Source organism: Phalacrocorax carbo, chromosome 1 (assembly GCF_963921805.1).
Source record: "Phalacrocorax carbo chromosome 1, bPhaCar2.1, whole genome shotgun sequence".
Taxonomy (NCBI): domain Eukaryota; kingdom Metazoa; phylum Chordata; class Aves; order Suliformes; family Phalacrocoracidae; genus Phalacrocorax; species Phalacrocorax carbo.
Window position 1 is genome coordinate 99,411,601 of NC_087513.1, and position 23,561 is coordinate 99,435,161.

A 23,561-nucleotide genomic window follows, 5' to 3' on the forward strand; every position below is an offset into this window, starting at 1 on the left:
GTCAAAACATAAGTTCCTCAGCTAGTTCCACAGGTTTTGCAAACATCTGACCTGGGATTAAGGTGGTTTAATTTTTCCTTTTAAGCATACTACAAATTTAAGATATTACCAAAGTTTTTTTTCCAGCTTAAACTGGAAAAGTAAACACAATCTTATTCCAGAATGAAAACACATGTGTTTAAATGCCATTTGGGCCTCACTGTTACAGCTGTAGCCAAGCTGGTTGATCTAAATGCCTTTCATGGAGGCTCATAGACTGCCATCTCAAAGGACAATAGGCTGTCTTTATTAAAATACATACTGGCTTTTGGAAAAAAAAATATTATGCCTCTATCACAGTGTTATATTAGTCTTTGAATCTAACATTCTTGATTTCTTCATTCCACCTCCATTTGGAATCGTATGATGAAGCAAGCTTAAGAAAGATGCAGGTAGAATCACCTTGATTCACTAAGAAAACAGTCAATAGCAATTTGGTTGGGTTTGTTTTTAGATGCTGCTTCCTCGAACTGTACAATGTAGGCAACATCATTTTTTGTCTGTATCAGAAGGAAAGATGATGTCTTGGTATTTGAGAAAAAAGAATACCTATCAAAAAAGTAAACCAAGTTCTATTTTTTTCATGTCTATAAACAGCCTGGATCTAATGTCAGAGGAATTGCAAAAGAGCGAAAGCAGCATCAAGTCTACAGCATATATGTACGCTAACCTTCCCTCCATAGCCCAGTGCCTTCTGAAAGTCATCATATCCTTTGATCTTGGTTCAGCTTGCTCTTTGCTGCTTGCCTAACTTGCTTGCCATAAAATTATCAGTTAAGCAAGAATGCCAAAAATTATCTACCTTTAATTCTCTGTTAGTGAATCCTGTTCCAACAGGTCCTATGATTTACAGATCCCATATGAAAAATGCATTCATTTTCTTTTTTACCTGCTAATCCACATGCAGATTGAGGAAGCTGCACTTTTCCTTCTGTGCAGTTTTGGGGTTGGCTATTTATTTAAAGGAGCCTTTCGAAAAATGGCAGCAGTAAAAAATTATGCATAGAAACCAGGAGCGTTGTATGATGATATTTGAACTTCTATTTTGGAAGTTGTCACGATCCACTCTTGGGCAGAAGTTGAGCCCCCTTGCTTTCTAACCAACCTCAGATAATTCTGGGTGGCTAGGGGCGGCTGGGCTTAACTTCGGAGTGATGTTCAATTGGATGTGTTATCGTGACCAGGTTTGTTGTGTTCTCGGGAACAGAATTAAGACTCAAAATGGAGTCAAGCGCCAGGTCACTTTATCTGGCCACCAACAAGTACGCAAGAGAAAAGGAAAGAAAGAGGAAAAAAAGGAAAAAGAGAGACAGAGTGTTACAATAGCTACCACCACGGATCTGTGGCATCCCGTCAGTCCGATGTATCTTCAGTCCGGTGGGGGAACGTTCCAACTGGTCTCTGCTGGTTCCGCCTTTTATAGCATTGTCCCATTGCATAGTCAATGAGCTGGTTTGCATAGTCACACCTCCCACTCGGCAGTGGGGCGCATGTGCAGTATTGTCACTAGAGAGTGCTTGACAGTTCCAGAGGGTTCCAGGGGGTCCAAGCCCCCCTCCCATATGTTGTAAGATGACCCTGAGGCCAGGCGCATGTGCAGAGGACTGGGCCTATGAGCCCTGAGACAACAAGATATAGATGCTGCTGGGTAGAACTTCCTCAGTTGCCGTCGTGGTGAAGCCTTGGTAGTCAAGCCATTCTGCCGACAATGTTGAGACAAGTTTCTACTCCCTTACAGAAGTTAAAGCCTAAGGTTATCTTTTCTAATAGATATACCTTCCCAGGATAACAAACACAAGGCTGAAGTTGTTTGGGTTTACCTCTGTTTACAAACTGACTGCAGAAAATTACAATATGCTTGAATAAATATGTTCATTGTATTCATTTAAATAAATACTTGCAAAACAAGGAGGTCAGATCTTGAGTTTTTCTAAGTAGCTAGAGTACAAATGAGTCTTGTTTATACCATCTGTCCAGAGATCAGTAGTTCACAACTGCTCGGTACTTGATATCCAGACTGCTTGTAATGACAAGCAGTCTAAATGTTGTTTCTGTGTCCTGAAGGGTGATCATCTCTTAGATCAAGGTTTTTTGTATAAAAGGTTAAATAGGAAGATTGTCACAACATCAGGTAGCCTTGCCAGTGACTCTGTTTCAAAACGGAAAAACATCTTCTACTACAACTGCAGTAAAAGCTACTTCTCTTAATGATTGATACGTACAGTCAACAGTTGCTAAATGATACAGTGAAGGACTGTTCAAATGAGTTAGCTGATATACGAGCATTGGCCTGAAATTTATTACTGACAGAAAATGGACTGACCAGACTCCAAGACAGAGAACACACGCCTTAAGTATAATCTTATTTTATTATGTAGACAGGGTTTCACTTCAGCAAGGAGCTTCTCCTTGGGACCTTGAACTTAATATTCCCTTTAGCTTTACCTAGGTTTTTACAGATTATCAAATACAAAAAACCTAAGAAACCTCTGTGTGAGTTATAAAAGCAATGTGTCCAGGGATGAGCAGTATAAAACAGTGTCATACTTCAGAAAATTAGTAAGGTTACTGCAACCTGTCTTGCCAACAGCACTCCTGAATAAAGACTAGAGAAGACATCTTCATTTTGGCATGCCAACCTTTTGAGTGCTTGATATTGAACTCTCTGCCTTCCTTTTAGTGCTCTGTGTAATAAATACTACTTTCTACTTTTGGCAGATTGCACAATGCCTGTTACCAATGTAGATGTTTGAGCATACCCACAACGACACTATTAGAAGACAGGCATTTGCAGCTAGCTTGTTAGCAGACATTAAGAGTTGATAGGATAGTAGCATTCAGTAACACAGCAGCACACACACATTATTATTAATCAAATATTACGAGAATTCATCTTATTTTTTATATAATCTTACTCTTAAACCTCTACTTCAAATATAATCATATCAACAAGTCTTGAAGTATTATAATAATATTTGATACTAGCACACAATTCTAGTCAATAAATATTTGACATTAATCCCGTATGTAAAAGTTCTCTGTATTATTTTGTGGTGAGACTCAGAGCTATAGTGTCTGAAGCTCCCTGCATACACGTATTTGTGCACACACGCACAGACCACGGATAGAACCACCTGAGATATGTGTACATTTGTTTGGACTATAGAGTTAAATCAATTTGGGTCACTGACTTACATGGTGTGGACATCTCATTTTTCGTTTAGTGTTTTTTAGAATTCATAAGGGTTTAGTGGTGTAAGTCATCAGTATAGTAATTTATTGTAAATTTGTAATGGATTTCAGAGGATCTCTCTACACTTTCAGACATAATGGCTCCTGAAGAAAAAAAAAGTCTTTACATAGCCTGTATCCTTAAATAACCAAGGTAAAAATGGAGTGTTGCAGGGATAAAGGAGGATGTGTAATTGACCAAGAGAGGGATTGTAGAGGTGCTTGAAGTTAAGCTTCTCTTTTATTACTTGTAAAGTTGCTTACCCCAAGAACCATCCTGTAACCTCTCCTTATTTATTAAATGGTAAATTATGTATTTGAAAATATGTTATCTGCACAACTCAGCAGATTTTCTTTTACCCTTTCCTGAGGTCACAAACTCAACAAAACTGAACCTTCAGTAGACCTGAGAAAATTCATTCTTGGTTCTCATTCAACCTTACTTTAAGAATGGAAGTGAAATTATTAGTTAGTTTCATATCTATTGCCAGGCAAGCAGTAGATGGTCATTATAACTGCACTATACTGCTAAATAAAACAGATTCAAGGGCTGTTTTCTTGTGGCTAGGTTGATCCTGTCAAAATAAGCGCAGATCACCTGATCCTTCTGGCCCCCTTTCAGTATGTTACATGCCTAAGATAGTATTCGTATATACATGTGTATGTGTTTGTGTGCGCTCATTTCTTTTCAGTTCAGAGTGGTGTTTTCATAGCATGAAACTGAGGGTAGGCATCCCATGTCCCTGACGCTCTGTGTGCGTGTGTGTGTAGGGAACTAACTTCCCTTGCTGTGTCACAAGAATTTGTCATAGAAGTCATAAATCATTAAGGTTGGAAAAGACTTCTAAGATCATCAAGTCCAACCATTAACCCAACACCACTGTGTCTCCTAAACCATATCCTGAAGTGCCACATCTGCATGTTTTTTAAATACCTCCAGGGATGGTGACTCCACCACCTCTCTGGGCAGCCTCTTCCAGTGCCTGACCACTCTTTCAGTAAAGAAATTTTTCCTAATATCCAATCTAAACCTCCCCTGAGGCAACTCGACGCCATTTCCTCTCATCCTGTCACAAGTCACTTGGGAGAGAAGACCAACACCCACCTCGCTACAACCTCCTTTCAGGTAGCTGTAGAGACCAATAAGGTCTCCCCTCAGCCTCCTCTTCTCCACGCTAAACTCTCCCAGCTACCTCAGCCACTCCCCATAAGACCTGCTCTCCAGACCCTTCACCAGCTTCGTTGCCCTTCTCTGGACATGCTTCAGCACCTCAGTATCTTTCTTACATTGAGGGGCCCAAAACTGACCACGGTGTTCAAGGTGCAGCCTCACCAGTGCTGAGTACAGCAGCACGATCACCTCCCTGGTCCTGCTGGCCACACTATTCCTGATACAAGCCAGGATGCTGTTGGCCTTCTTGGCCACCTGAGCACACCGCTGGCTCATGTTCAGCCAGCTGTCAGCCAGCACCCCCAGGTCCTTTTCCGCCGGGCAGCTTATACCATAGAACAGTTACTGTAAGCAGTGTATGTACAAATGATGAGTGCAAAGCTCTTTTAAGTTTCCTAATGCACATAGTAGCCAACTATGAATGTGTAATTGAGCTATTAAGCTAAACATTAATATGCTTATCACCACCTGATGGAATGCCTGATGGGGCTTTACCAGCTAATCGGTTGTCAATCAAATGGTGATGGGTCAGTCGTCTTTGCGTCTTAGAATGCGCTGATCCTCTTGTGATGCTGAATTAACATCTTCTGAGTCTCTGCTGTTTTTTCTTATAGTTCTATACATTTTAATGTAAGTAGTTTTCCTCTTGAATTCTTGAGCTGTTCATTGCTCTTGTTTCAAAAATTAGATGGCTTCTTTGTGGTTTTATGTGTTTTATCTTGCATAGCCTTACCATATGTACTTTCTTACACCCCAATAATAGTTTTTTTCAGTAAAAGAAGGCCAATATCATGCAGCTCCTTTGCATGGCAGTAGTCCTTTGATCACAGACCCTGAACCACTGACTGAAGCTTACAGAGGTGACAGTACAAAGTACATTGAGATACAGTTAAAGAACAGTATATGGTAAAGGGAGATAAACCTGGTGCAGTCTTATCCCTACAATGGGAATTGTCCCTAGTGTGTCTTGCTCCTCAAATCACACCAGTGTGTTGTCTGAGCCAGTGCTGACTGGTATCACCAAATCTGTCCCGAGGAGCACAATGGCAGTTCAGCAGTATGTATGATAGGCTGCTGCAAGGTTGGAAGCGCTTGCTTTGAATGGGCTGACTAGAGGCTAGAGGCTTCTGGATCTAGTCTTCTGGCTTCTTGAGATCTCCTATGCATTTCTTAGGGTAGCATATGCTTTGAATCAGCTGGTGATTTCCTTGCACTAGAGGAGGAACTCTGATTGGAAGCACCCGAAGGTCAGTGTATTGCAGGCATTTAAAACCATTCTGTTTTGGAAAAGTCAGCTATTTCTCTTGTAAATGGAAGTCTTTATTCTCCAGGATGCAATATTGAATTGCAATTCCATTCTACAACATCTGTCCTTTAATCTGTTAAAAAGAAAAGATAATCTATTTTACACGGAGACTGATATTTACTTATATTTGGGAAATGTTAACTTGTGTGCTGTTAAAACTGTAATTGGATTTTTACTTCATAACACTTTCAAATTCTTCCTTGTCAGCTGGATCATTCATGCGCCAGACCATTTTGTTTAACTATCCTTTCCCCTTCCTCAGATACCTTACTCTTGCAAGCTAAAATGTATGTATCCAAGCTATTGATTGTCTCAAAAATCCATTATTACTAGGTAGATCTCAACAGCATCACGGCTGAGGTTGACAAGCAGATGATGGATTGTTCTCATTAAACACTGATCTTTTAAACTGTGTCACAAACTTTCAGGGATTAATATTAGGATTCAAACTGGAAGAATGGAAGACTGGAAAGATTAAAGCTTACCATGGCCCACAGCTATGGCCCAGGTAATGAGTAAATCATGAATTCTTCCCTAATGTTTATGAAGGTTTTGGGACTCCTTTGTTTTCCTCTGCCCTCATAAGGGAAAGCCTCAGATCACTCTATTGTTCTATAAAGTGGTTTGGTTTTTTTCCACACATAGCAGCATAGAAGAAACTTCTAGTCAAGTTAAAACTTGCAAGGGCAAATTAACCACATTCCCTACTGCTGTGTATTAATTGCTCTAAATTCTCTCACTAGTTTGGTGGTTTTATGTTACAGTGGACTTTTAGTATAAATATACTTTGAATGATTAACAGCACCTTCTTTAGTGTGGGTCAGGAAACTTAAATCAATATTTTTATAGAAAAGAGAAAAATGGTTCTAACCCTGAATGTAGTTTTGAGGAACTAATTGTTATTTTCCAAAATCTTTTTCACAATGGAAAGTGAGCTACAACTTGTATCCTCATTAATCTGCCCAAACAGGCATAATGCCTTGACACACTCTGGTAGCTCATGGGAGATGAAATCTGGCTGGAGATACCAGCTCCCTGGGGAGACCTTGTACATGAGGTGCTTAAACTATAACTCTGATAATGCATGGTAGCGCCAGGAACTGAATCATGCTAATGTCAAGTACCCTGGTTTTAACTGAAAAATGTCAGCATTACATCTGGCATCAGAATTTTTTTTTTTTTACAGCTGATAACTTGAGGGCTTTGAAAGGTCTTAATAATTTTAAATTGTGTTTTATTCTGCCACTGTGATCTGATACCACTTCCTTGCATAGTGTTGCTGCACTATTCTTGAGGCATTTTTCTAAACCACTGTAGCTGGACTGCAGAGTAAGCTTTAATGAAAGTTTATTTTAGACACAATGCCGAAAGAGGAAAAGAAAAAATGCAATTTTCTCTCAGTCTTTTAAAGGAAATCCACTAACTGGGCTTTTTTCCTTCCTGATTTACTGCTAAGTTTAGAGCTCTGTAAATCATTCCAGGCCAGTTCTGTTTCAAAAAAACAGACGCTCACTGCCACTTGCTAGCTGAAGGGGCAGGTAAGGCTACTGATGCGGAACAAGACAGTCTGTGTGCTCTGTGTGGTATGAACTAAACATTTGCAGTGACACATGCCATGGTCCAACGTAGAAAAAGACCCTGTAAATGATCTGGTGCTGCCAAGGCATGTGACATTTCAGTGAATGGATGACCATCTGCACACAGATGACTTTTGGTGCTCGGACAACACCTGGGTCAAGGTGGAGTATAATTAAGCCACACCCAATAGCTTAAATTGTTCAAGGAATTTCAGATTCAATAACTGGCTGAAGTTGTCCCAGTGTGGGTATAAACATATCCTGATATTCTGGCTAATGGAGGGATTGACAGCCCTGTGTTTAGGATCCAGTAAAATTTTTCTCTTTATCCTCCTGAATACACCTTGTGAAAGATTCTTCATCTGTGCACCATTACCTGCCAGGCAAGATACTGTGACATTCCCTCTTTTTCCCTTGAGATATGTTTTCCTCTTAAAAGGACGTGAGGGAAGAGTTTTCAGAGCTATGCTTAAAATGCCACACTTCATAAAGGCATTATGCTTTGATAATCTTTTTCTCAGCACCTTTTTCAACTGAATGGTGCATCAGGCTCCTGTCAGAAAGCTCCTCTTCATCACAAGGCATGCCGTCCCTCAGCAGGCAGCCCAGTCGTGACACAGAGGAAATAACAGCTTGCCACCTATTCAGAGGTAGAGTCACCTTGGAGGATCTGTGCTACCTTTACTTTCCTCCATGAAAATACTGTCTAGTGTACATAAGCCTATTGCATATTTTCTTTTTTTCTGAAAGACCAGCAAGCTACAATTGAGTTTCACCTACAATGCTGTCAAAAATGGAAATACTTGGGATGCAGATCTTAACCTTAAACTGACTTGAAACAAGACGGAACAGTACAAAAGAGGATCAGCAAGCAAATGGGAAAAAATAGTTTGTTTTTTCTAAAAAGGTGATTGTCCTGTAGGTGTATGTGATAAAGTATGTATGTATTTATTCAGAGTAGCCATATATTAGTAAGTGGTAACTTACCTTTATTTAGTGGGTCATTCCCTTCTACCTGTGATTTGTACTAAACTTTATCTGAAACTTTGACTTTAATCAGGGAAGTCTAAAAATAGAATTTTAAATCTGCAGTTCAAGCTTAAAATTTAACAAAAGTCTGACCTTTTTGTAGGCATCATATTGCTGAAAAAAAATGCTTATTTTAAAAAAAGGAAGTGCTATTTTTAATTAGAGTTACCCTTCAGGGTTCTTTTCTGGTATCCTGGAGTATGAGACTACTAGCTTTCACTCCTCATTTTACAGCCATACTATATTAGGAAAAGAGGTTTCCCAATTTTTCAATTCCTCAGACAATTATCTACTTTAAATTACTCTCTGAACTGGAATACTTTAATGAACTGACATGGGAAAAAAATATCTACCTTTAAAGCAAGTCTGTCTGCAAAGAAGCTATGGTTGTAAAAAGCTGCTTTAACTCTTCTAACTGTTTAAACTACGTACCCATATTGGAAACTGCTGTCTCTAGTAGTTCACTGGTTCAAAATTGTTTACAGGTCAACAGATACTTCCTGAATTATTATTATTTTAGAAAATATAATGAGTAATAGGTAAGGTAGCCAAGGTTTATTATTTTTAGATTATGCTGATGCATTTTTCTGAAGTAAAAGAAACCCCTTTAAGTAACAATCAATTGAAGTAATAAATATTTTTATGTTAAAACTAAATGTTTCCTTAACAAAGATTTCTTTAGAAATAGATCCCACATTGCGGATTGCCTATCAATACTGTACCTTTACGTTTGTACTGTCTCGCAGAAAATTCATTATTTTCAAGCCAGAGGCATCCACTTTTGAAGAATTTGGAAAAACATCTTCCCCATAGGAAGAATTATTTTATTTTTAAAAAATCCCAAAGAACCAGAAGCCTACTATTCTGTTTAAATTCAGTCTACATGGAGATCAAGGTACACAAACACCATGTGAGAGGTGCTGAAGCTTTTATTCTATATTCAGATGAACATTAGCACAGCAGTAATAATAATAATAATAATGATGATGATGATGATGGATTGGCACGTTATAATGAAGTAGTAGCATTTTACAGCGCAATAGTATCATAGCCTCTATAGTGAATGATTGCTATGGTTACTCAGAATTGTATGCGCCGTATGTACGCTGGAGAGGTTATGACAATAAAGCAAGAAGTCATAGGAATTAGTGAGCTCTTCATTATTATCATTGTAATGGCTCCCCAATGGGCAATGTGCACTAGGAAAAAACTCAAACACTCTGAAAAATAGTTAGTATGAACACACTGCTACCTTTCCCCCAAGGTTAATAACTCATCTATATACATATAAAGTACCAGAAGGCCCTAATCTGAGCTAAATTAGGCAATCTCACTTTACATCTTCTTTTCTTTCTAGGGAAGCCTCTTGATAAAAACACACCAGCTAAACTGCAGGCTACAGTCTTTTCTCACTTGAGTCACTGCAGTGAGACAGGGAAGAAGAAAAAATCCTGGAGGACCTCCTTGAAGGGGAGAAAATATTTAAAGTGAAAATGGCAGCTGGAGAAGCAAAGTTTATGAAAAAAAGAGAACCAACTTTCATTGCCACCACTGACCACGCAACCTTTGCTGTGTGCAAGGACAGTGTAGGACCTTTCGGAGCTCTTCTGCAAGCTTAATGTTGCAGCTTCTTTTGTAACTTAGGCGAAGTCAAAAAAGGTCACAGATGTGCTAAGAAAATTCACTTGCATAAATTCTGCAGCTTTTATGTAGTGACATCCCTTTCGGCATTTTAGCCTCATCATCCCTGAGACTGGCAGGACACAGGACCGTGAATAAGCTCAAAATAAATGGGATAACTCAATACCCTCAACCTTAAATATTCAAAGATCTTGACTTGTCTCCCTCCCCCTATGCTGTCTGCATACTGCAAATTAATATTTTTTTTTTAATGTAGTGATTTTTGTTTTTCTCTAGCTAAATGTGTGGATCCTTGCACTTGCTTTCACAGCAATGAGGTTCCAAAACGTTCTCGGTCGTTGATCTAAAAAGAGTTTTTTAGTAACTAATGCCAGCAGAGATCCTCACAAGCATGTGAGAGACAGTAAATTTCAGGAGACACAGGGTAATCTAGCTAGGAGACTTTGCCACATCATTCCTGGAGGAACTCCTACGTATCCCCTACAATATCCTGAAACACCAAAGGATTTGCCTTGCTTTTATTTTGCCTTTTAAGTTATAAACATCAGGTCAAATGATTCTTATGCTGAATTGCGTTTGCCTTTTCCCATTTATGGTATATATATGTTTTTGCGAGATGAAATCAAAGCAGGAGCAACCCCTGCCTTGAGATGGCAGGATGTTGGGGCACAGTCCCTTGGCTAGCTGCTGTTCAGCCTTAGGAAGGACTTTGCAAGAAAGAAGCTACTTTTACCAGGAAGTTTTAAAGCAGGATGAAGATTTAGCCAGCTAAGATCAGAAGGGCATGATAACAACAGAGCAGCTGGTGGTTATTAAAGGATTTATAACAAGGTTAAGTAGCAGTACTAAAGGTGTTTAGCACAAATTCCTGTTTCTCCCTCATCCATTAGGTTTCCCTGGCCCCAGTAGCAAGCAGGCAGTAGGTAGAGAATTATACCCTTGAGAAAAAAGAGAGGGGGGCGGAAAAAAACCAAACCACAAACCAGGAAAAACATTTAGGGTGAACAAGGGAAAAGAACAATCTTATTACCCATCAAAACCATTAATCCTCCTGTAATGAATATTGCACACATTTTTATCAGGCTCTTACTTGTTACTTTTTGTTAGTACTGATTTCAAATATATCAGAATTTGAGAACTTTTTTTTTTTTTAAAAAAAGAAACTGTGAGTTTTAAAACCACCCAAATTTTGATTTAAAGCAATCCAAATGGAACAATTAATTTTCAAAGCTAAAGCAGGTTCGGTAGTATACTCAAACAGAACCCACATTTCTTAGAGATAGGGCATAGTAAATCAACTAGTAAAACACACAGAAGAAGGTAGTATATAGTTGAGAATCAAAAGATGTGATTTGGAGTCTCCTATAAATCATCAGAACAGATACTTCATTAGTATTGAAGTTATGAGTTATAATAGAATGCACCAACAGCATAATACAATCCCACACAGAGAATGGCCTGTTTCAGCCCTGATCACCAGAGCGATTCAGTTTTTGTAAGTGGATGTTGGAAACTCTATATAGCATTTTGGCCGTATCTCACAAGAAAGCAGTCAACGTTGGCCAACACACTCAATCATTCAAGATGTCTTTCTCAGAAATTAAACTCAGAGTTTCATTAACCAAATTATAAAAACTCTGGGATCAGAAATGTAGGGGAATAGACAGGGATCAGCGACTGGAAGATCACGGGCTGTGACGGAAAGATAGACTCCTCCCCATAGGAGTGGCAGGAACAGGAAGCGCAAGAGCTATATAAGTGTGTGATGCAGTTAAATAAAGGGACATTTTGTATCCATCATATTGATGTCTGTGCATCACTGTCCCCAGGGTGGGTAGAGCCCTGTGTCCCGGAGATATGCGGCCCAAGATAAGTTCTCCCATAGAAGCCTACAGCAACAAGAAATAAGCCATAGAAACCTGAATAGAGTAAATATCGGCTAAATGTTTTTTCTTCAAAAATCAGTCTTTCTTTCCTTCTCAGAAGTATACTGCAGTTTATAAATGTAATAGATTCAGGCTAAGGGACTGACTTACCTCTGCAATATCCTTTCTTTTGCTATTACTAAAGCCTAAAATACAGTAACTTATTTTTCTAGTTAGGTGTTGTCGCTTGTCTTATTTCACATCACTCAACATAACTGCACTCATTCTGCATTATAATTAAAAATACACGTAACTTTTATGCCTAAATTGGAAATCAGGTCGATCACCTCTGTTCTAGTTCTGTTACAAATTCAAAACTGAAGAAAATTTACAATATGCTGGTCAGAACTCAGCAAAGGTGCAGCTGAGCACTGTATCACCTCTTTTCATCTCTAACGAAATTTTATGGCTTGAAGACTCCTGCTCCTTCCTTGCTGCAGGTCTCTTCTGAAGAAACAAGTTATCCCTTTCTCATTTCAGGGACTCCTGTATTGCTAGTAATTCCTATTCAAATGTTTCTGCTTTCCACAAGCTCATCTCTTGTTCCATCCTTAATTTTTGATCAAATGTTAGGAAAGGCATAGGGTTGTGGTTCTTTAATTTTTAGATTTTGTAAAAATGGAATACTGGTTGATATGTCCTAAAAAGCATCAAATGCAGTGCTTCATGCAGTGCTTCCTAAGTGATTGGAAGTACAAGGAAAAGCAGCCATGCAACCTCCAGATGAAACTCTGTGGAGGTCCATTCACTTTCTATTAAAATGTGTCTATAGTGGCTGCAGTAAATAACTCTTACATACAAAACTGTCTAATTTCAGTTTGAAAAAGCTTTCTGTGGAGGCCTACCAAAACAAAAAACTCCTGCTTTACTTAGTGGGAGACATGTGGCAAGACAAGGCTGTCTGCTACTATTTAAAGCTCAGTGGTGAAGAGGAGGGCTTTCTTCAGACAGAACACGAAGTTGTAAATAGAAATATGGTACACGTTTAAAGAACAATAATATTGTTGAATGCAGCAAAAGATCCATGATAATGAGATTTATTATGTTGTGGAACAATCTCCTGGGGCAAGATGTGAAAGCCCCAATCTCTTAGCACAATTTGAAGCACAGTGAACAAAAGAAGATATATTGCATGGAAAAATCTTGCTCTGACAGGAAGATAAAACAGATGGACTGATAGATCTTTCCAACTGCAAATCTATGACTCTCTGACTTGGAGGTCCCTGTTGCTTAATTAGTTCCATTAGTTTCAGCTGAACTGTTATGATGTGGTAGTTATTGCGCAAAGTAAAATCAATAGACGTGTCTGTACTGCATTCTAGGATACACAGCATACAGTATAAGATGGAGGAGGAATTAACTAGCAATGTAAAATTGTCACATTAAAAAAAAACCCCAAAATTAAAAAAAAAAGGGAAAACTGCTAAAATTTGAAAAGTAGCAAAATATCTCCTGCACATCAGGTTTATACCAGAGAATATAAAACCTTGCAGTTACACTATCCAGTATCACTAAGTTCTGTTATCAGTCCTTGGAGAGAAATTACAGTTACAATAGTGGACAGCGGAAATAGGACACCAATTGCTGACCACCAGTCTCCAGGGAGGAAAATGAGGCAAGTGTATAAACAACTGTGATTTTAATACAGAATAAACTACTATATAATATTTCTATTATATATATAAATTAATGTACAGTGGTTGAACAAGTTTATTAGTATGGCAACTGTAGTACTGTAATCTAATGAGCAATGGCTCTGTTCAATCCCTGTTTTAATTTCCAGTGGAGAACTTAATAATCATACGGCATTGTACTGAAATCTTTCTGGAATACTGAGTTTCTGTTCACTTCCAGCTCTCCTCTCCAGTGAGCTTCAGCTCGGGTAAGGGAAGGCAGCAATGTTTTCTACATGGACAATGAAGACAGGCACAAGCTGTCTCTTTCAGATTACAGCTGGAAGACTGCCATCAGGAGAAGCTCCTTTCCCCATCCCCCCATTTTCTTTTTTTTTAAAGTTGCATGCAAAACCAAAACAATCTCAAGCAATGGGAGCACAAGCCTTTTTGACTTGGAGACTGCTCAGTTGATAGGGCTTTGCATCAGGAAACATGACAACTGGTGGCAACAGTCTTGCATGTCTGCTCAGTAACTGGCTTCTCAGTTGGATTAACTAGTAGAGGGTGGGACAGTTTTAATGATATGAATACCTCAGCAAACTGATAATTAGTCATTTCAACAAAAAGTTAAAGCAAAATAGGATAGTAAATATTTACAGGTTTACTGTAAATAAGAGTAGACCTTACTGGAAAAAGATACTGATGTTTTCCTTGAGAAATACAGGGTTTAATCCTATAGATTTGGAGATTTCTTTAATATTCTAGACTACCTATTTCATGGCATATGCCATAGCTCTGTTCTTTATAAGCACTGACAGAACAGCTGCATTTCGCTAATTCCACAGAAAGGAAAAGATAGAAAAATCAGAGTGTATCTCTAGTTTGGGCTGAGAGCTGGTTTCTAGTCTTGTTTGCAGCACAGTTTTTTATGGAACTCTTGGTCATCCTGTGCTTGGTCTGCTGGTAGAGTGAGTTTAATGGTTACTGTGGAGTGGTGAGATTCCAGGATTTCTTGCCTGAAAAACGCCTAGAATGCTTGCATGAAGAAACTTCAGAGTACTGTATTATAGTGTTCACTATCAGGCTTGGTCACATCACTTAGACATAATAGCGTTGTCGGAGTGTAGCTCATCTGAATTGCAGGTCGTAGATTCTTATTGTGCTATAAAATTTGTTTACTGATGCTTTTGTGTTTAAAAAAAATTGACTTAAATAATGTAGTAACGTAACATGAAAAATAAGAAAGTAAGCTTTCCTCAGTTTACCAATTTTGCTGCTCTTGCTCTTAGAAAACATTTATTTCATGTGCCCATTTGTAATGAGGATAATGATTGTAATGTGCTTTCAGTTTTTAAGAAGTCTTTATTTAAAAATTTGGATTTTCAGCCTTTCATGCCTATCACATTTAACCTGCCATGAGAATTCAAAATATTAGAGGATATAGATCTTTAATGAATGTAAGTTATTTTTTCCTATAACTTAATTGCCGAGATAATTTTGATGATTCAAGGCAATGTTTGAGCAGCTGTGAAAAAAATTTGTATGTCCACAGAGTGCAATACTGTACACAGTACAGGCATCTGCAGGGAAAGCCAACCCAGCTGAATGTACTTACAGCTCTGCTCAGTTAAATTAGGTATGTGTCTATTCTGCAAAATGTGCTGTTCCACAAATAACTTAAACAGCTTTCCAAGATGGATGAGTATGATGACCTGCTTGCATATCTTTGGGCTATGTGCAAAAGAGATTTGGATATTACAAAGCATCTAATATCTTTTATAATGCTTGGAAGGTTAGAATGGCAACCAATTTGAGCAGTTGTTTGGAGAAAGGTGCCAAATTTTGTCTCAGTGACATAAAATACCTTAGCATGAAGAAAGAACAGTAATAAGACCATAAGAGAAAGAGATAAACTGAGACTTATAACAACAGAAAAAAATGACATCTCTTTCTGTTTACTGCAGGTGCTGTGTTTGACAACTTTTAGCCACTGGAAGATGCTCTTTTTAAGGCAATCTTTTCCTAGCCTTAATTAGGTGAGTGGCATATCTTGTTCCGGATCCACATATTTAATTTCATCAGTATGTCAAGCAGAGGCCAGGTGCCTTTAACAGGAGGCAGTAGAGAGACATAAAATGAACTACAGCTTTAGACTCTTAAATCTGCTTCTAACAGGCTGTACTGCAAAATGAAGGTGCCCTAGGTCGAGCTGCTGAACTGTTTTAAGAATCAGTCCAGGCTTTTTGGCCAATTCCATTTGGCTGAGGTCATGGACATGCATCCTCCCTCAGCCACAAATGTGTTTGCTGTCATCAGCCCTCTTTCAGTGGGGAGCTTAGCCCCACTTCTCTCACCTTGTGGTTACCACCACAGCAGATCTAGCAGATTATGTGAGCACTCTCTAGCACATTTCAAAGAATATGAGCTGCATTGGTTTAAACAGTTGAATGAGAAAGTTTTGGTAGTATTGGCTAACTTTCATTCATCAGCTTAGAGGGGTAGAAGAAGAAAAGAAGGAAGGAAAACCCCACTTCTTCCAGAACTGTACCTCCACAGGAAGTTGTATTGATCCTCAACAACGGGCGCTCCTAGAGGCCGACTGTAAATAGCAATATTCTCATGTACTTTACGTGACAAGATTAAAGTGCTCTCTTCATGCAACAACCATCACTAGGTTTTCCTGTACTCTTCCCTTCTGTACTCGTTCTTATGGAAATGGCTGCAAAAATTTTGAGGATGGCAAAATACAATTTTGGAGCCAAACAGTAGGAGAAAATAAAGCCAAAAGTGGCAAAATAAAAAAAAAAGTGGCATAAGAGATACCAGATAAAGATAGATCTAAAAATCAAATGCCCAGAATCACAGCTCAATATCTTAACCACTCTTTGTCACAATATATTTGAATTTCCCTGAGAGTACATATCCCTTCACTAGTGAACTTCTGTGGAGAAAACAAATGTTATTTCTACTTGTATCAAATAAAACTAGCGACTAGCCCAAGGAAACATATATGACATGATTAAAACCATACCCTGTGTCAGGGCAGAGTTACAGTAGGAAAGTAGTTACTTCACCTCTTTGTTTGTAGTGTTATTTTTGGCGACTCCAAATTTCCATAGACTCCCGTAAATTATGGTTTTTCCTGAACACTTTTGAGAAACAAAGAGCAGTAATTATTTTGAACTACTAACTTTATTGTATTCCTGTAGCTGAAACAGTTGGCTTACATCCACCTGCAATATTTCGAGCTTTGCTCTATCTATATATCCTTCAGGTTTATATACTTCTGACCATATTCTCCATAGTTACCAAATGCCAGTACAATTTATTAAATGAATCTGGAAACTCATTAATTTTTATTTTGATTTAACATTACAACTTTGGGCTCTGTTAGTTCCGTAACATTAGTCCCTTAACATTACTTCATTTTTGAAAGCATGAGGAAATATTTTTAAAGTACTATAGATACTTAATTTCTATTATTCTTTCAGTGAGTATTATACATTTTAATATTTAATAATGGGCACTGATTTTGACGACAGGAAACATTTTCCAAAAAGTGCCTTTTCTATTTATCCTTATAACTTTTTGAGAAAGCAAACTGAAATGAAGATGAAGTGGACTGCATATGTGAGACCCAGATTTCAGTGTCAGGTTTTTTGTGGTCTTTTTCTGGTCCATGCTAAGTAGGTTAATTAATTTTCCTTTAGAACAAGAGCATGCCGTTAAATAATCTGACTCATAAAAAATAGAGAATGAAACCAATGGCATTACCGTTACAAACACTATTGTCTTGACACTTCACAGATTATATTTGCAAAGATACTTGGGTTCCTGTGCACTCAGCATGTTCTAGTCAGAGCATATTTAAATGCATTTCAGTCTAATTCTCCTAAATAACTTCAACAGCGAAAAAAATTAAAGGCATTTTGATTTTGCTACACTCTGGGCTAGTAAACGTGCTGAAGAACAGAAGCTCTGCCTTTTAGCTTCGAGTAAATGATGTAAGAGTTTTGTTTGCAGAAAGAGGACTACAGAGCCAGAAAATAGGAACAGTATAGCAAATACTGTTAATAAAAATGAGTGAAAGTGTGTCAAAGTAAAATTTAGCGCTATCATCTGAAGCTACATGATAAAAACCAAACATGACACTAATTATACTGGAAGCAGCAATAAAGATATTACTTCTGTGAAATATGACCTCTTAAACTGTATTTTAGAATGGTTAGTGCTCACTGAGCACTTAGTGACTCTTTGAAACCTGCTAGTCAGAGTGTCAGCAAGTCACTTTAGTTTGCAAAGCAGATTGATCAAGCTGGGAACTGAACTCTGGCATCCTAAATCATACATACCTTGTTACAAACAAAATTATCTTGTATAAAGCTGTGTGCTACCACGTCCAAAATGCTTTCAATGCTTACCCAGTCTTGCACATCTTTATTCTACGCTGCAATTTAAAAGACAGATCATCCTTCTGGCTCATCTAAACAGGGTATGTTTATCATCCAGAACTCCGCAAGTTCCAGTCCTTTTTCTGAGACATTTCAGTGACACTACTATAAAGAAAAAAGGAAATAAAGTATGTGCACTCATTAACCAATCATCAGCTTACAAATGAAATTTCTGCCATTTAGAGTTACGTGAATGCAGAGGAAATGTAGAACTCTGTCTCATTTGGCAAACACATTACTACGTGCTCATATGCATTTTTTCATTATTACATAGTGTAACAAAGGAACCATTGGAAAAGTCTCCCGTGCTTACAATGTCAGTCTGTTTTTTTCTAACTTTGGAAGTTTCATAAAGCTTGAGCTATAAATTATAGAGAGCTGGTAAATGATTCAAAGCAGTTCAGGTAATTATTGCTCATGTATCATAGAATAGTAACACACAACATTAGTTTGAGTATTATCACTTATCATAATCAGATAATTTCTTATACTCTTCCCTTTCCTCCTTTAAATAAGCTACTCACGTGTATACTTTCTCATAAACTCTATCAGCTAAGAATTAACACTCTATAGAAATATGGATCATATTTTGTATTCAAGTTCCATTTCCCATGAAATTTCATTTCTTATTTCTCATGAAGAAAATATAACTGTCCACATAGTGGGACATTGCAACATATATTTTTATTCCAGCAAGCATGACACCTTTGATTATAGGAAGTTAAATATACAGTCTCTGTGCCAAAAATTAATAGACCCTTCTGTTTCATTTCATAGAGAAGTTGTTTTACCTTCAAGTGCATGGGAACCTTGCATGTTTGCACAAAGTATGAGAAAGGAAGCAAAAAGTAAAAAGTCTTTGTATCCAGGCAAAATTTCTTTCATCCAGCAGAGCTGCTTCAATGCCTCTTCAGCACTTACCTTTAACCAGAACAGATTGGAAATGTTAGCACTGAAGTAAACAGATGGTGTCAATAATGACTGATACCCATTGGAGTTCTATAAACGCAGGCATATTCATAGCCTGTCAAGCAGCACATATTGTAATCAAATGATACAAGTTACCTACTAGAATAAAAACTGTGAACAAGACCAAGCCATTTTAGAGTTAGTGTGCCTAAAGCTGGTCTCTTGATTGCATAATCTTCTTGTTTTACAGAAGTGATGAGGTGAAGTTGATAGGAACTGTTTTCAATGCTTTTAAAAATTGTGTAACAGAAAGGTTATGTACTAACTGGCCAAATTCTCTGAATATTTCTAAGCTTTTGAAGACTACTATTCCCAAACCAAAGTGACATCCAAGTTGACAGACTAGTGGATAAATAAAAGTTATGCATCGACATCATTGCATATATAATCATACTTCTAATAAACAGGAGGGTATGCAAATAGTATCGATGTTATTTGCCCCATTCTCCTTACAGCTCATTTGCCTCGTACTCTAGATGTCAGATTTCCACACAGAAATCAAGCAGTCTCATGGAAACGGTTTAAGATGGTGCAGCAAGTGAATCCATTGGAAGCCATTCCAGTCGATACTAACATGAAGTTTAGTTCATGCACGTCACTGAAGAAGTGCTATTTAGTGAGGCTGTAATTATTAAAATTGAACTTAAACAGTGCAGCAATTTGACAGCAGTTTAGGAAGGGCAATTGCTGAGTGGAATTAACTTAAAAATTGATCCACTGGAATGCTTTTAAATATATTATCTCATGTATCTTGACTGATGTGACGGGTCCTGATTGCCAAATAAGATCTCCTCCCCTGCCAGAAGTTTATAGAAAAGCTACTTGCTATTTTGAAACAATTAAGATAATGATTGCATAAAAGCCTACTAATAAGTAGAGTATGCTCAATGATTTCCATTATTAACACAATTCTGTAAAACTTACATACTCCTAGATTCCCGGCATCACAACCAGTCTTGCTGCTTACTATTTCAGAAAATTCACCTATGTCAGCAGACAGATTCGTTGTGCATCACAAGATTGTTATATTCTAAGACAGGATATAGGACAGCCTCTGTATGCAGGTGCATATGCATCCTTTGAAGCTGTGGTGCAATCAGGGATGTAACTGATTTCAGATTTTCATGCAGGATTAATACAGTAGGGTACATATACCACCATCTTTTGACCCATGGCCAATTTTCAAGCTTCTTGGATCAGCAATACTGTCGCTGACACAGCACGCAAACATCCCTGCCATCCTTTACTCACATTATCAAGTTGTTTGGAAAAATATCCCACCAGCCGCATCCAGGATCCCAACCCTTGTGCCAGCACTCCAAGGGCCAGATGTTGCCTTCTATGGTACAAATGACTCAAAAGGTTTGGTTAGGTCAGGTAAACCCAATGCAGTGGCCCTCATTAGTGCCTTTTTAAGTTCTTTGAACGATTTCTGGCACTCAGGTGTCCAAGTCAAATGCCGATCTTCAGATTCTCTTAAAGCTTCATATAGTGGCTTCACATACAGTCCATAATTCAGAATCCAGAGTCGACACCATCCAATCATCCCCAGAAAAGCTCTCCGTTCCTTCAGGCTGCTAGGTTTGGGAATTTGACAAATAGCTTCTTTCCTTTCATTTTCTAATTGTCTTTGTCCTTGAGATATTTCAAATCCCAAATAAATCACTGCTTCTTTTCCTATTTGGGCTTTGTTTCTGGAAACTCTGTATCCTCCTTGGCCCAGAAAATTTCATAAGCTGATAGTAATTTCAAAACATTTTTCTTTACTTTCTGCCACTGTCAGAATGTCATCCACATACTGTCACAATATGCCTCTCCCTTGGCTCTGTTTTTACTGTATCTCTGATTCTTTTGCCAGCCGATTCCCAAATATCATAGGACTATTTTTAAATCCTTGTGGAAGTACAGTCCGTGTAAGCTGTGTCTTTTGTCCTGTGGTGGGGCTTTCCCATTCAAAAGCAAATATGCTTTGACTTTTTATGTCAAGAGGTATGCAAAAGCATCTTTCAAATCTAGTACAGTAAAGCATTTATGCTGCTCTTTTAAAGAGGTCAGTAAAGTGTATGGATTAGCCACTACTGGATGTATATCTTGGACTATCTGATTTATAGCCCTTAAATCCTGAACTAGTCGATATTCCTTGCCTCCAGATTTCTTTACTGGCAATATAGGAGTATTATATTCTGATTGACATTCTACCAAAAGCCCATATTCTAAAAATTTTGTAACTACCCCTCTAATCCTTTTCGAGCCTCCCACTTAATAGGATATTGTTTTTGTCTTACCAGCTTGGCTCCAGGTTACTTTTACCAGCTCTGCCAATTTAGATCACCCCAGAACTCTACTCGTCCAAAACAAAGGAATTACTGCATTTTCCACTTCTTTGGGAATCTGTTCCCCCTGGAGGAATCCTGTAACATAAACACTCTTGCCTCTATGGCTTTTGATTCTGGTATTAGTAATGTAATCTCTCCATCTGTCGTGGTTTAGCCAGCAACTCAGCCCCACACAGTCGGTAGATGGGGGAGAGAATCAGAAGGGTAACGCTCGTGGGTTGGGATAAGAACAGTTTAATAATTAAAATTAAAAGAAACAACAACAGAAATGCAACGTAAAGGAGAACAGCAAGAGGCACAAAACCCCGGGGGGCAGGGGAGGAGGGGGGAGGGGAATTACTGCTGAAACAAACCACACAAGACGCAGCCGCCCACCGCCCACCAACCCACCGCCGCGCCACTCCCACGCTGCAACTGCCCCCCCTCAATATACTGGTCATGGTGTCACATGGTATGGATTGAACCTGCCATTGGCCAGTCGGGGTCAGCCGCCCCGCCATGGCCCTGCCCCTCCCAGCCTCCCGCCGACGTGGCAGAGCATGGGAAGCTGGAAAGGTACCCGACCACCACAGTGAAGAGAATTAACCCCTTCTCAGCCAAAACCAGCACGTTCTCCACCCCTTATTCCATACCATTTACACCATGCCCAGGTCCCATATGATGCAATACAACCGTACCAACCACCACCCCTCCCCTTCCCATCCTTTAACATAATACACAGACATCATTCCCTTAGTTTATGGACCTTCCATGTAAAATGTCCATTAAAATGCCCATTGAGTTCACCCAGTCCATGACTCTGGGGTCCATCTGCCATATCAGTCTTTCAGGGTGGGAGAGATGGTGTGTGTGGCGTTAGGTTGCTGCATACCGAGTCAGTCATCGTTCCATCACTGCTGCACTTTGCTTGTTTCACAGTTTATCTTCCATGGATTGGGAGGCTCGTACTCTGATATCATTGATACAACACAGAGGTGACACACAGTATTATATGGCAGTTCACATTGTGCCATTCAGTTCATTGACTGTTTTCGCCCAAAATCAAATCCCCTTGAGGCACAGATCGGATTTCTCCATCCTCCTGCACCACCCACCAAGTTCACCCAGGTCCTCGAGCAAAAGCAATCCCACGAATGGGTTTGCCTTTGCCTGAGGCAGGAATAACCCAGACTGTTTTGCCCAGCATACTTTTTGCGTGCACTACAGGGACTCTATCGCCTTCCACAGTATGTAGGATTTCTGACTGGCAGGGCCAGCTCGCTTGGCAGATCTCCTCATGTTGACTAACTACATGGCTTTTGCTAAATGTGTATCCCAGTGCTTGAATGTCCCACCCCCCATTGCTCTCAGTGTAGTTTTTAGCAGTCCATTGTACCCTTCAATTTTCCCAGAGGCTGGTACGTGATAGGGGATGTGATACACCCACCCAATAACGTCCTCTTTGGCCCAGCTGTCTATGAGATTGTTGCGGAAGTGAGTCCCATTGCCTGACTCAATTCTCTCTGGGGTGCCATGTCACCACAGGGCTTGTTTTTTGAGACCCAGGATAGTGTTCCGGGCAGTGGCGTGGGGGACGGGATATGTTTCCAGCCAGCCAGTCGTTGTTTCTACCATTGTAAGCACATGGTGCTTGCCTTGACGGGTCTGTGGGAGTGTGATATAGTCAATGTGCCAGGCCTCCCCATATTTATATTTCAGCCATCGTCCCCCATACCACAGAGGCTTTACCCGCTTCGCTTGCTTGATTGCAGCGCACGTGTCACATTCGTGGATAGCCTGTGCGATAACATCCATGGTCAAGTCCACACCTCGATCACGAGCGCACCTGTATGTTGCATCTCTCCCTTGATGGCCTGAGGTGTCATGGGCCCACTGAGCTGTAAATAGTTCACCCTTACGTTGCCAGCCCAGATCCACCTCAGCCACTTCAATCTTGGCAGCCTGATCTACCTGCTGGTTGTTTCGATGTTCTTCAGTGGCCCAGCTCTTGGGGACGTGAGCATCCACACGACATACCTTTACAACCAGGTTCTCTACCCGGGCAGCAATATCTTGCCACAGTGCGGCAGCCCAGATGGATTAGCCTCTGCGCTGCCCTTTGCTTCCATTGCTGTAACCAGCCCCACAGGGCATTTGCCACCATCCAGGAGTCAGTATAAAGATAGAGCACTGGCCACTTTTCCCCTTCAGTGATGTCTAAGGCCATCTGGATGGCCTTTACCTCTGCAAACTGGCTTGATTCTCCTTCTCCTTCGGCAGTTTCTGCTACT